Source organism: Trichosurus vulpecula, chromosome 3, assembly GCF_011100635.1.
Source record: "Trichosurus vulpecula isolate mTriVul1 chromosome 3, mTriVul1.pri, whole genome shotgun sequence".
Classification (NCBI taxonomy): Eukaryota; Metazoa; Chordata; class Mammalia; order Diprotodontia; family Phalangeridae; genus Trichosurus; species Trichosurus vulpecula.
Genome location: NC_050575.1, coordinates 43,659,306 through 43,672,758, shown reverse-complemented (window position 1 = coordinate 43,672,758; position 13,453 = coordinate 43,659,306).

The following is a 13,453-nucleotide window of genomic DNA, read 5'->3' as shown; positions in this document are numbered from 1 at the left end:
TTCAGGGTCAGCCCAAAGGAGTTATGATTCCTGGAGCACAGGAGAGAGAAAACTGCAATTTTATTGCTGACATTAACAATCCCCTCCCATAGTTAGGATTAAAAAGTGTTACTTTATTAAGATTGCAGATTCATTTTTTGTTTTTGTATGTCAGCAGGCATTTATGACAGCTGTAACAGCCCTGAAAATTTGTAGGTTTATACAGAAAGGTTCACTTACTGACATAAGCTACTTTTTTTCTGAAGAGAGATGGGGTGCCTACATATTCACATATGTAGAAATGGCTTCTCACTTATGTCCTAAACTTCCTCACATAATTTCATTTATACTTTTTCCTTTAACCCTAAAAGTACAGGTCGTGGAATTTTTCTTCTAGGAATCAGATATTGTAATTCTATGCAATGTAGTTTTTATCACTATAACATTACCTGGCTGAAGGAGAAAAGCTAGGTAGAATGTGACTAGTAAGTGGGTGAAGGAACCCTAGACAGGACACAGGGTAGGAAGGCAAGAGGTAGATCTTGTTATCCCAAAAATTATGTGGGATTACTGCTTTAAAATTTGCCTAAAACCATATGTAATATGTATTTTGTGGTTTGTTTTCATGATTATGTTTTTACCAAGCTAAAATTTTTAGCATAGGACAAAATTCTTAGTACTATCATCTTGGGCTGTTTTTTCAAGTTGGCATATTAAGGAGTCTAAGAAGAGTTCCATTTTTCTCCTTTCTAGGGAGTTTACTTGATAATCAAGTTAGCCTGAAGGGAGATAGGAAAATCACAGTTAATGTGGTCAATTTTATAAAGCAATCCACAGACTGCTCTTCTGAGATAATTCTTATTGATGGAAGTTTTCTTCATGGGTATATAAAATGCAAAAATCTATTGAGCTAGATGTCAACCAAGAATAATACTTCAAAAGTAAGGGTTCTCAAATACCTATTTGCTCACATATGCATGCATGTAAATGTGTTAAAATAACAACAATATTTATAATAACCCCTTGCAATTCTAGACTGTCTTTCATCTGTTGATCTTGGAATATTTTATAAACATTCATTAATTCCAACAACACTCCTCTGAGGTAGGTAAAAATTGTTATTATCCACTTTACAGATGAAGCAACTGAGTCAAATAAATAATTTGCCTAAGGCTAGCCAACAGCTGTGGGAGGGCTGAAATTAAGTTTGGAGTTCCTAGAGATATATATTATTAGAACAGTCAAAACAATCATGTAACATACACATCCCATGGGCGAGTAGAAGGGAATCTTTTGTCCTCAGAAAGAATTATCTCCTATTTTGAAAAACTGGGAGCATACTTTCTTTTGCCTTTGGGATTTAGCTAAGCCAAAGCATCTGTTTGCCTTATTAGTACCTATTGGTTTATCCTTCACTTCGCTCCCATAGTCACTGATGCTCAGAGAAAAAGTCTGAGCCATGTAAATATTTCTAGGTCTAGAAAATTAATGGATTTCTGTTTGCCCAACTGTAGAGTCTGCAAACCTTAAAGCTTTGTATGAATCAAAGTTATTATTATTATCATTATGATTACTATGTATGCTAGGACATACAGGCATAAGAAAATTCTGATTTGTTTGCTTGTTTACTATTGTGCTTTGTCATATTTTCAGTGTATGTAATTTAGCTTGATATCTCCACTGGAACAAAACAGGAGAATAAACATAGAACATTTCCTGACATCAATATATTTCCAACTGTGCTGGCAGCATAGTGCCAAAGAGCTTAGGGAAGAGTATTAAATGAATTTAATTCCACTCTAACACTAATCTTGTTTAGTTATGAAGCTCTTAAAAGCTGCATTCAGGTCTGAGACTGTCATAATCCTGATTTCAGTAAAGACAATCTCCCTTGTCCTAGGCATTAGGATCAGCTTATAAAGACCCAAGCCAGAGTAGGACTGAACAAACTAGGAGAATGTGGAGCTGTTCACCCAAAATGAAATGAACCTCATTACAGAGAACTGCTATATATTCCAACTCTATCACTGGTCCAAATCAAGTGACAAGATGACTTCACTCTAAGTCAGAAAATTGGATGAGGAGAAAAAAATTTTATTTTTACTAACTGCTAATTGAAATTTAGCATTTCCTTCAATTAATTTAAAAATTGATGTAAAAATGCTTTTCTTGGGAGCCAAGATGGCGGCTGGAAAGCCGGGACTAGAGTGAGCTCCCCACCGAGTCCCTCCAAAAACCTATAAAAACGGCTCTGAAACAATTCTAGAACTGCAGAACCCACCAAATAGCAGAGGGAAGCAGGGTTCCAGCCCAGGACAGCCTGGATGGTCTCTGGGTGAGGTCTATCCCACACAGCGCTGGAAACAGAGCGGAGCAGAGCCCAGCATGGGCAGCAAGGACCAACCAGACCAGGAGCTGGGTGGAGCATGCCATAGCACCCTGAATCAGTGAGCTGCAGCAGTTACCAGACTTAACCCACAAACACCAAAGACAACAAAGAAGGTTAGTGGGAAAAACTGCCGGAGTGGAAGGAGTTCACAGTTCGGCTACCACCCCGGGGGCAGTGGAGGTGGGGCTGCAGTTGCTTCTGGCCCCAGGCCTGCCTGGTAGGAGGAATTAAGTGGCGGATCACAGCAGGAGTGAAGAGCCTGCTGAAGATCTAAGTCCAGTCTGGGTTGGGGGTTCTTGGGGAAGGAGGAGTGCTGGTGTGGCAGAGCTGGTGCATCCCCCCAAGCTTGGAACATAGTTCTCTTAACTCTACAAGCAGTCATACCCTGCTGAAAAACTCAAGGGTCAAGTAAGTTGGCTGGGAACATGGCCAGGCAGTGAAAACACACCCAGATTCAGTCTCAGACTCTGGAATCCTTCTTTGGTGACAAAGAAGACCAAAACATACAGGCAGAAGAAGTCAACAAAGTCAAAGAGCCTACAACAAAAATACCTTTCTTGAAAGGGGTCCTTGGGCTTCACCAGAATGCCAAAGGGATCCCTGACACACACAAAAAAAATTAAGAGGCCCTGATCTAAGGACCCTCTTTCTGGCTGGAGTGCTCTCAAGAACAATATAATGAACCAGGGTATACTGAGAGGCACTAAAATCAGATTAAGGTAATCAGTATAAAACAGATATTCTCTTCAGCCCTTAGAGTTCTAGCTAAGAACCTGATTTTCCTTTAGAATGGTTCGTTGCATAAATGAGATAAGTAAAATCAAATTTTAATCTTATTACAGTCATCTTAAAACCATATTTCTCTTGGAGAAGTGTGAGCAGGTTTATAAAAGTCAACAAGTGATTATACAGGAATCTAAACCCACTTGATTTGCTTGTTTTGTTTGAATTCTTTTATAATTGCCTTAGTTGAGATTCTCTTCCACTCCTCTGAACTTTCACCTCTCCCCATACCTTCTCCCCACCCTCTAGTTCCCACCATTCTATTAGAGTCTAAGGGAATCTAAAAAAAAAAACCCCAAACCTATATTTATTGGTTTTTGTTGTTTGTCCTTGGTTCTCAAAGAGGACCATGACATCAGGAAGGTGATGCCATGTCTTGCAAGTGAATTGTATTTAAGTGAGTGAGGGTTGTGCAAAGTCATAAACCTCACTTTCTCCTCTGAAGTCATCTGGGTCCAGCGGAAAGATATAGATCAGGACAACTGCAGATGATCCTGGATGCAGTGGGAGACCTTGGTCTTTTTAAGCTAAAGTCTTTCCCAGGTCTCAGTTTGACCTAGCCCATTTGACATAGCCCATTCAGTGATTGAGGCTAGGTAAGAAAAAAACCAAGAAATGGCCCATTTTACCTAATTTAAAAAAATCAGTCTGGGAGGGGAAGACTCTCAGATTTTCTGGCCAAAACAGAAACAATTGCTATTTATATTTGCTCTGAGCCAATCAGGGTCCAAAGAATGACCAAGTGGGGATTTGCCTGGGGCCTATTGTTGGCCAAACAATGAGAGCCAGAGTGAACGAAGTTTGAGGCATGGTCTTTAAGAAAGAAGTTTAGCCTGTAAACCCCAAATTATCTTGCTAGATTTCAGCCATCAAAATTTATGCTCCTTTGGGCAGAGCACGTATAGGTAAGGCTATGATACCCTACTTCAACAGAGGAAGGGAAGGAAGAAGGGAAGGAAGAAAGGAAGGAAGGAAAGAAGGAGTTGCATTGTCTGTTGGAACTGGTGGGTTGCCCCAGTGGGGCAGCTCAGACTACTTACACATTGTTGCTTGTCCTTCATTCTCAAAGAGGACCAGTGACATCAGGAGGGTGATGTCTTGACTTGCAAGTAAACTGGATTTAAATGAGGGAGGGCTGTGTAAAGTCACCAGCCTCACTTTTTCCTTTGGAGCCGCCTGGGTCCAGTGGCAAAGATATAGATCAGGATAACTGGAGAAGGCCTCCATTTATGTGTAAGGAATTGTTGATTGATTATAGATAGGCTGAATGTATTATATTTTTTTTGCATCTGTCACAGGACCCGACACACTGCCTTACATGATAGGCATTCAAAAATAGTGATTGAGTTATTGTCATATCGTATATAAACCTGATATATTAAAATTATAACACATAATGATTTAAGGTTTACAAAGCAATTGCCTACATCATCTCATTAGGTCCTCACAATAATAAAAATTGGTGGCATTATCTCCATAGTTGGGATAGAGATAGATGAGATGAGAAATGAGACCTAGAGGAGAAAAATGAGACCCTGAAAAGTTAAGTGATATACCCAGAACATACAGCTAGTAAATATCTGAGGAGGAGATTGGAATCGTTTGTGTATGACAGAAGACAAACTCACAAATCCACCAAACCCCCTAACATAAGAGTATGTAGTATGCATACATATAAAATGTATAACTGTACACACATGTATAATATGATGTACATACATATATACATATACATATATGCATTGTATGCATGTATATGTTGTTATTCAGTCATTTCAGTTGCGTCTGACTTGGGGTTTTCTTGGCAAAGATACTAGAGTGGTTTGCTGTTTTCTTCTCCAGCTCATTTTACAGATGAGGAACTGAGGGAAATATGGCTAAAGTGACTTGCCCAGGGTCACATAGCTAGTAAGCGTCTGAGGCCAGATTTGGACTCAAGTAGATGAATCTTCCTGACTTCAGACCTGACACTCTATTTACTGTGCCACCTAGCTGCCCCTCTGCATGTATATATGGGTGCACATATACATATGTGTTATATATGCATGTGCATGTAGATGACAGAAGATCTGGGTTCAAGTCCTGTCTCCCAGCATACACCTATGATGACTAAGGTAGGCAGGTCATTTAAGACTATTTGATTTGGTGGAGCTTTCACACTTGAAATTCTCTATGATGGTGGTATCACAGGTCCAGACAAACCAGCATAGCAACAACAAAAGAGATTGAAGAAAAGGACAAGTGAGGGGAGAAGACTAGGTATTTATGTAGGGAATATTCTTTGGTTGTGAGATGGCTATACTGAGAACATTATACTCCAAGTGTTCTGGGCCTCTGTATTGCTTTGGAATGCTTGAGACCTACCAAAATCACATCAGACACTTTCTAAAATGAAGACTTTCAGCTGTTTAGGACTGAAAAAATAACAAAAATTTAGAATCCTGGGATTAAGCTAAAGCTGTAAAATTTATCAGAGTTAAAAATTCTTCAATACACTACCAACTCTAACTTTTTCTTGACTTTCCAAGTCATAGATTTATGGTTCTGTTAGAGCAGGGCTGCCAATTAAGGGGAAGAAAAAGCTAATGTTCATTTCATATGATCATATAAACACTTATGAAAAGTGTTAAGCGGAGGACAGTACTAGTAATGGGACTTGAATGTCATTGAAAAAGATAGCACGGCCATACACCTGCTTTAAATACAAAGTAATCTACATAAAACCCAGAGAACAAAGTGGTATGCAGTCTAGGTTGAACTTACACACTGATGCTTAACAAAATAATCATTAAAGAACAGAAAACTTTCCTTTTAATCCTCTCCCATAGGACAACATGTGAATGTTAGCATATTTCAACTGCTTCACATTCCTTCTTGCCTACTTTTGAGAACATACTACATTTTAAAACTTGTTAGGTTCTTTCATGTTTTATTTGACCCTATATAATTGCATTCCTGAAGGAATAACAGGCTCCCCCAGTGATTTATACCCTGTATTAAATGTCAGTTTTGAAGAGACACAGTTAACAGTTTGGTTTAACCTTCTGCCTTCCCTCTCAAAGTTCAAACTGAAGCAGGGCCATGTAGTTCTAAAGATTTTTAGGGAGTGAAGTTTCAGGATGGGGGAAGAGATAAAAAATGAACTGAAGGAAGAGTAACAATTGAAGAAAATTTCTTAGTGTTCATCCAGTGCCCCTAAGAGCTATCAGCTGTTGAAACTATGAAGACATAGCTTTCTTATTGTAATTTGTAATGTTCAATTCTAGCCCAGCACAATTACGCAGGCTGTAAATCACCATCACATTCTGGAATTGCTGGGATTCTGTTTCATGTTGCCACCTACTGCTTTAGCTGTGGGGACTCCCACAATAGCCCATAAAAATTGTTTTCTCCTCTGCACAAATTGATGAGCTGTGGGTTTGGTATCCACTAAGAAAAAGAAATCTCAATTCTTATAATTTAGTTGGTTTCTTTTGTTTTTAGGCACTTTGCTGTTATGATATTATTCGAGTTGAAAATATTTCATTTCTCTTTGTAGGTTTACTTACAACATATTTAACAACTGTTTAATCACCAGTTCTGAGCTAATTATGGGGAAAACAGTTAAATAAATCTTGATGTAATGGCATAATACCTTATGGGTACATCTCTATGTATATAAGTCTGCATCTGTATTTAAATTTCAAAGTAAAAGCAGTCATATTATGACTCAGTATGTAACTGAAGTACTCATTATTTCCTGCAGAGGATCTTTTTAAAAACACAGAACAAGAAAAGAGATCACCTTTAAAAACTTTTTCCTGTGCCATGGAAACTTCCTTTTCTCACTCTATTTCTCATCCCATTTCAACATTTTTCCAAACATTCTCCCAAGCACAGCTATCTAATTATTCAATAAGCATTTATTAGTTACTCACTATGTGAAGGCACTGTACCAGACACTGTGCTAAATAGTAGGGATAGATATCATTCTTCCTTCTCAAAGAGGACCGATGACATCAGGAGCATGATGTCTTGACTTACAGGTGAATATGATTTAAGTGAGGCAGCATTGTGCAAAGTCACCAGCCTCACTCTGTCCTCCAGAGTCATCTGAGTCCAGTGGCAAGACATAGATCTGGATGACTGGAGATGACCCCCAGATGCAGTGGGAGACCCTGGCCTTTTAAACTGAGGTCCTTCCCAGTTCTCAGTTTGTCTGAAGTGAGGCAAAAGATGGACTCCTTTGACTTCACAAAAGAATCGAACTGGAGGGAAAGACCCTCAAGGTTTCTGCCAGAACAAAAACAATTGCTATTTACACTCACTCTGAGCTATCAAAACCCAAACATTGAGCAGATGAAGCTTGGGCTGGCACCTATTATGGGCCAATCAGTAAGAGCCAGAGTGATTTGGGTTTAAAGGCATAGTCAAGTCACTCCATTCGAATGCCAGTGGACTTTATCAAGCCTGGTTTACCAGAATTATATTTCAAGAAATCATAAATAAAAGCTATATGAGACAAAAGAGTTAATTGTCCCAGTTTAAAAAAATGATAGAATAAATAGGGAAGAAAAAAAAATCTAGCTGTCAAACCCCAAGCTACAGAACAAAACAAAGAATCAACAAAATGATATAGTCCCTGCCTCAGGGAACTTGCATTCTACTGATTAGAAAAGGCTACAACTCTGTGACTAAATACAAAATCAAAAGAAGAAATAGATTCCTTATGTACAATGACTCTTATTTAAGAAAGAATTGTGGTGTGAAGGCCTAAAGCTATAATTCCCCAAATCCCAACTCTGAAGCAAAATCTTCTTTGTCCTTAGGGGAATCACGGATGTTAAATCCAGACATGCCTCATTCCCTGGAAAAATAATATTCATGTGTTTTATTGGCCTATTATGAAAATTAATTGGTTAAAGAATAATATTTAGATAGTGATTTTCATCATCCTTGTTTTGTTAATTGGGAAATAGCTGGAAAGAGGTTAAAAAAATTGCCCAAAGTAACACAGCTAAGTTCTAAAGCCTAAATTCAAACATAATTCTTCTGGTTCCAAGCCTGGTGTTCTTTTCATTTCCATGCTTATAAATGCTAAACTTCCCATACCTGCAGCTGACAGGAATGGGCATTTATCACCCTAATGTTTCGTGCAAGTAGATTCACATATTTAATTTCTAATGTCTACACAGAGGACCTTTTCCTCTTCCACAGACATGATGGATAGCAAACTACAGAAGATGTGGAAGAGTATGATTGTTGAATAGACTTTATACCCTATTATTATCATTTATCTTTCCATCATATGTATTATATTGTTATAACTGAGATAAAGGTGTAGTTAATTTATTATAACAATAGAGATATTGTTGGCTACATATATTACAATACTGTCCATTGGGATGGAAACTCTTGGTGATGAGAAAACAATCTTGAACAATGACTAGAGATATAAATACAACAAACATTTATTAAGTATTTTCTACATACAGAGTGCCATACTAGTCCTGTGGAAGATATGAGGTTAAAACAGGATGTGGACTTTGCCTCTAAAAAAAAGCCTTAACTAGGAATTCTTGTGTTCAGTACAAATTAAGTAAGATATAGATTAGGAAGACTGGAGATGATCCTGGAAGCAGTGGGAGGCTTTTTAAGCTAAGGTCTTTTATTTTTTATTTTTTTTTGGCAGGGGGGAAGGCAGGGCAATTGAGGTTAAGTGACTTGCCCAAGGTCACACAGCTAGTATTGTGTCAAGTGTCTGAGGCCAGATTTGATCTCAGGTCCTCCTGACTCCAGGGCCATTGCTCTACTCACTGCACCACCTAGCTGCCCCTAAGCTAAAGTCTTTAACCGGTCTCAGTTTGATGAAGGAAATGACCATTCAATGATTCAAGCTAGATAAGAAATGAGTCAGAGAATGGCTTCTCCTACCAAGTTAAAAAAAATCGGTCTGGGAAGGGAAGACCTTCAGGGTTTCTGGCCAAAAAGAAACATTTGCTATTTACATTCACTCTGAGTCAATCAGTGTCCAAAGAATGACCAAGTAGGGATTGGCCTGGGACTTACTGTTGGCCAATCATTAAGAGCCAGAATGATTTGGATTTAAGGCACCGTCCTTAAGAAAAAAAAAAAACTAACCAGTTAAACCACAAGATAGCTTGATAGCTTGTGAGGTTTTAGGGATCAAAATTTACATTTCTTTGGGCAGAGCACCTGCACCAAATGAAACTATGCCCTTGTATGATACTGCACAGAGGGAAGGGAAGGGGAGAGGAGGGGAGGAGGCAGGGAAGGAGGGAGAGAGAGAGAGAGAGAGAGAGAGAGAGAGAGAGAGAGAAGGAAGAGGAAGGAAGAAAGGAAGGAAGGAAGGAAGGAAGGAAGGAAGGAAGAAAGGAAGGAAGGAAGGAAGGAAGGAAAGAAGGAGGGAAGGAAAGAAGGAAGGAAGGAAGGAAGGAAGGAAGGAAGGAAGGAAGGAAGGAAGGAAGGAAAGAGCCATGTTTTCAAAATTGGCAAGTTCTAATTGGGTCCCCAGGTTCTTATAGTGACAGAGTTTTTGTTTGTCCTTCATTCTCAGAGAGGATCATGACATCAGGGAGGTGATGCCATAACATGCAAGTGAATTGGATTTAAGTGAGGGAGGCTTCCTCCAAGAACAAAGGACAAATAACAACAAATTAGGTTGAGATGGGAGTAGCAGGTAATGGAGAGGGTGTGTATGGCAAGAAGATAATACAGATAAATTCAGATACAGTCATAACCAGAGAGGCAATAACCTATCTCCCAAAGAGACTGTCCCCCTGTTACTTACTACCTTGAGGGTCGAGGAAAGATTGGTTTTAGGAAAGAAATGGTGATGGAATCCTAGAGGTGGTACCTGGGAATAGCGTTACTTGTGATAGTATGGACTTGCAAAGACTGTGAATTGAGGTGTGGAGGTCCCCATTAGGAAGGATGCATACACAATATTTTTTAAGATTAATTTATTTATTTTTAGTTTTCAACATTCATTTCCACAAGATTTTCTGGGAAAACTGGAAAACAGTATGACAGCAGTTAAGCATAGACCAACATCTTAGACCATATACTAAGATAAGGTTAAAATGGGTACATGATTTAGACAGAAAAGGTGATACCATAAGGAAATTAGGAGAGCAAGGAATAGTTTCATTGTCAGTTCTATGGAGAAGGGAAAAATTTAAGACCAAACAAAAGACAGAGAACATGACAAAATGAAAAATGGATAATTTTGATTACATTAAATTAAAAAGGTTTTGTACAAGTGAAGTCAAAGCAACCAAGATTAGAAGGAAAGTAAAAAGCTGGGAAGCATTATTTTTTACAACCAGTGTTGCTGACAAAGGCCTCATTTCTCAATTCAAATTTATAAGAATACAAGTCATTACCCGATTGATAAATGCTCAAAGGATATGAATAGGAAGTTTTCAGATGAAGAAATTAAAATGCTCAAAATTACTATTGATTAGAGAAATGCAAATTAAAGTAACTCTGAGGTATGATCTCACACCTATCAGATTGGCTAATATGAAAGAAAAGGAAAATTATAAATGTTGGTGAAGATATGGGAAAATAGGAACACTAATGCATTGTTGGTGGAGTTGCGAACTGATCCAACCATTCTGGAGAACAATTTGGAACTATGCATAAAGGGCAATAAAACTGTGCATACCTTTCGAGTCAGCAATACCACCACTAGGTCTGTATCCCAAAGAGATCATAAAAAGGGAAAAGGACTCACATATACAAAAGTCTTTATAGCAGCTCTTTTTCTGGTGGCAAAGAATTGGAAATTGAGGGGATGCCCATCAATTGGGAAATGGCTGAAATACTATTGTGCAATAAGAAATGGTGAGCAGGTGGATTTCAACAAACCTGAAAAGATTTAAATGAACTGGTAGTGACTGAAGTGACCAGAACTAGGAGAACATTGTACACAGTAATAAAAACATGGCTTGATGATTGACTTTGATAGACTTAGCTCTTCTCAGCAATATAATGATCTAAGTTATTTCCAAAAGACTCATGATGGAAAATGTTATCTGTATGCAGAGAAAGAACTATAGAGTCTGAATGCAGAGCAAAGCACACTATTTTTTTCTTTTTTGTGGTTTTTCCCTATTGTTCTGATTCTACTTTCACAGCATGAATAATATGGAAATATTATTAATAGGATTATACATGTATAGCCTATGTCACATTGCTTGCCATCTTGGGAGGGGTAGTTGAGGAAGGGAGGTAAAAAAAAATTACAACTCAAAATCTTATAAAAGTGTCTGGGGGCGGAGCCAAGATGGCACTGGAAAACAGGGACTGCTATAAAAATGGCTCTGAACAAATTCTAGAACTGCAGAACCCACAAAATAGCCGAGGGAAGCAGGGATCCAGCCCAGGACAGTCTGGACAGTCGCTGGGTGAAGTCTATTGCGCACGGAGCTGGGAGCAGAGGGGAGCAGAGCCCAGAGTGGGTGGCAGCAGGACCAACCAGACCGGGAGCTGGGTGGAAGAGGCCCTAGCACCCTGAATCAGTGAGCTGTGGCAGTTACCAGAGTTCTCAACCCACAAACACCAAAGACAAAGAGAAGGTTAGTGGGAAAAGCTGCAGGGAGTGAAAGGAGTTCATGGTTTGGCCACCGCCCCAGGGGCAGCAGAGATGGTGCAGCTACAGAACTACAGCTGCAGTTGCTTCCAGACCCAGGCCCACCTTGTGGGAGGAATTAAGGGGCAGATCAGAGCAAGAGTGCAGAGCCTGCTTAAGATCTGAGTCAGATCTGGGTTGGCAGTTCTTGGGGAAGGAGCAGTGCTGGTGTGGCAGAGGTGACTGTATAGAAATAGCTCTGAAAACAACAGCACATTCTTTCAAGCTTGGAACAAAGTACTCCTTACTCTACAAGAAGTCATACTCTGATGAAAAATTCAAGGGTCAAGTAAGTTGGCTGGGAACATGGCCAGGCAGAGAAAACAGACTCAGATTCAGTCTCAGACTTTGGAATCTTTCTTTGGTGACAAAGAAGATCAAAACACATAGTCAGAAGAAGTCAACAAAGTCAAAGAGCCTACATGAAAAGCCTCCAAAAAAAAACAGTTTATGGTCTCGGGCCATGGAAGAGCTCAAAAAGGATTTGGAAAAGCAAGTTAGACAAGTAGAGGAAAAATTGGGAAGAGAAATGAGAAGCATGCGAGAAAACCATGAAAAACAAGTCAATGACTTGCTAAAAGAGACCCAAAAAATACTGAAAAATACACTAAAGAAAACAACACCTTAAAAATAGACTAACTCAAATGGCAAAAGAGCTCCACAAAGCCAATGAGGAGAAGAATGCCTTGAAAGGAAGAATTACTCAAGTGGAAAAGGAGGTCCAAAAGACCACTGAAGAAAATACTACCTTAAAAATTAGATGGGAGCAAGTGGAAACTAGTGACTTTATGAGAAATCAAGATATTATGAAACAGAACCAAAGGAATGAAAAAATGGAAGACAATGTGAAATATCTCATTGGAAAAACCACTGACCTGGAAAATAGATCCAGGAGAGATAATTTAAAAATTATTGGACTACCTGAAAGCCATGATCAAAAAAAGAGCCTAGATATCATCTTTCAAGGAATTCTCAAGGAGAACTGCCCTGATATTCTAGAGCCACAGGGCAAAATAGAAATTGAAAGAATCCACAGATCACCTCTTCAAATAGATCCCTAAAAGAAATCTCCTAGGAATATTGTTGCCAAATTCCAGAGCTCCCAGATCAAGGAGAAAATACTGCAAGCAGGCAGAAAAAAACAATTTGAGTATTGTGGAAACATAATTAGAATAACGCAAGATCTAGCAGCTTCTACATTAAGGGACTTAAGGGCTTGGAATACAATATTCCAGAGGTCAATGCAGCTAGGATTAAAACCAAGAATCACCTAGCCAGCAAAACTGAGTATCATGCTCCAAGGCAAAATATGGATTTTCAATAAAATAGAGGACTTTCAAGCTTTCTCAGTGAAAAGACCTGAGCTGAATAGAAAATTCTATTCTTTCTAGCACAAGAATCAAGAGAAGCATGCAAAGGTAAACAAGAAAAAGAAATTGCAAGGGACGTACCAAAGTTGAACTGTTTTGCTTACATTCCTACATGGAAAGGTGATGTGTATGATTCATGAGACCTCAGTATTAGGGTAGCTGAAGGGAATATGCTTATATATATATATGTGTGTGTGTATGTATATTATGTGTGTATGTATATATGTATGTGTGTGTGTGTGTGTAATATATATATATATATATATATATATATATATATAGACAGAGGGTACAGGG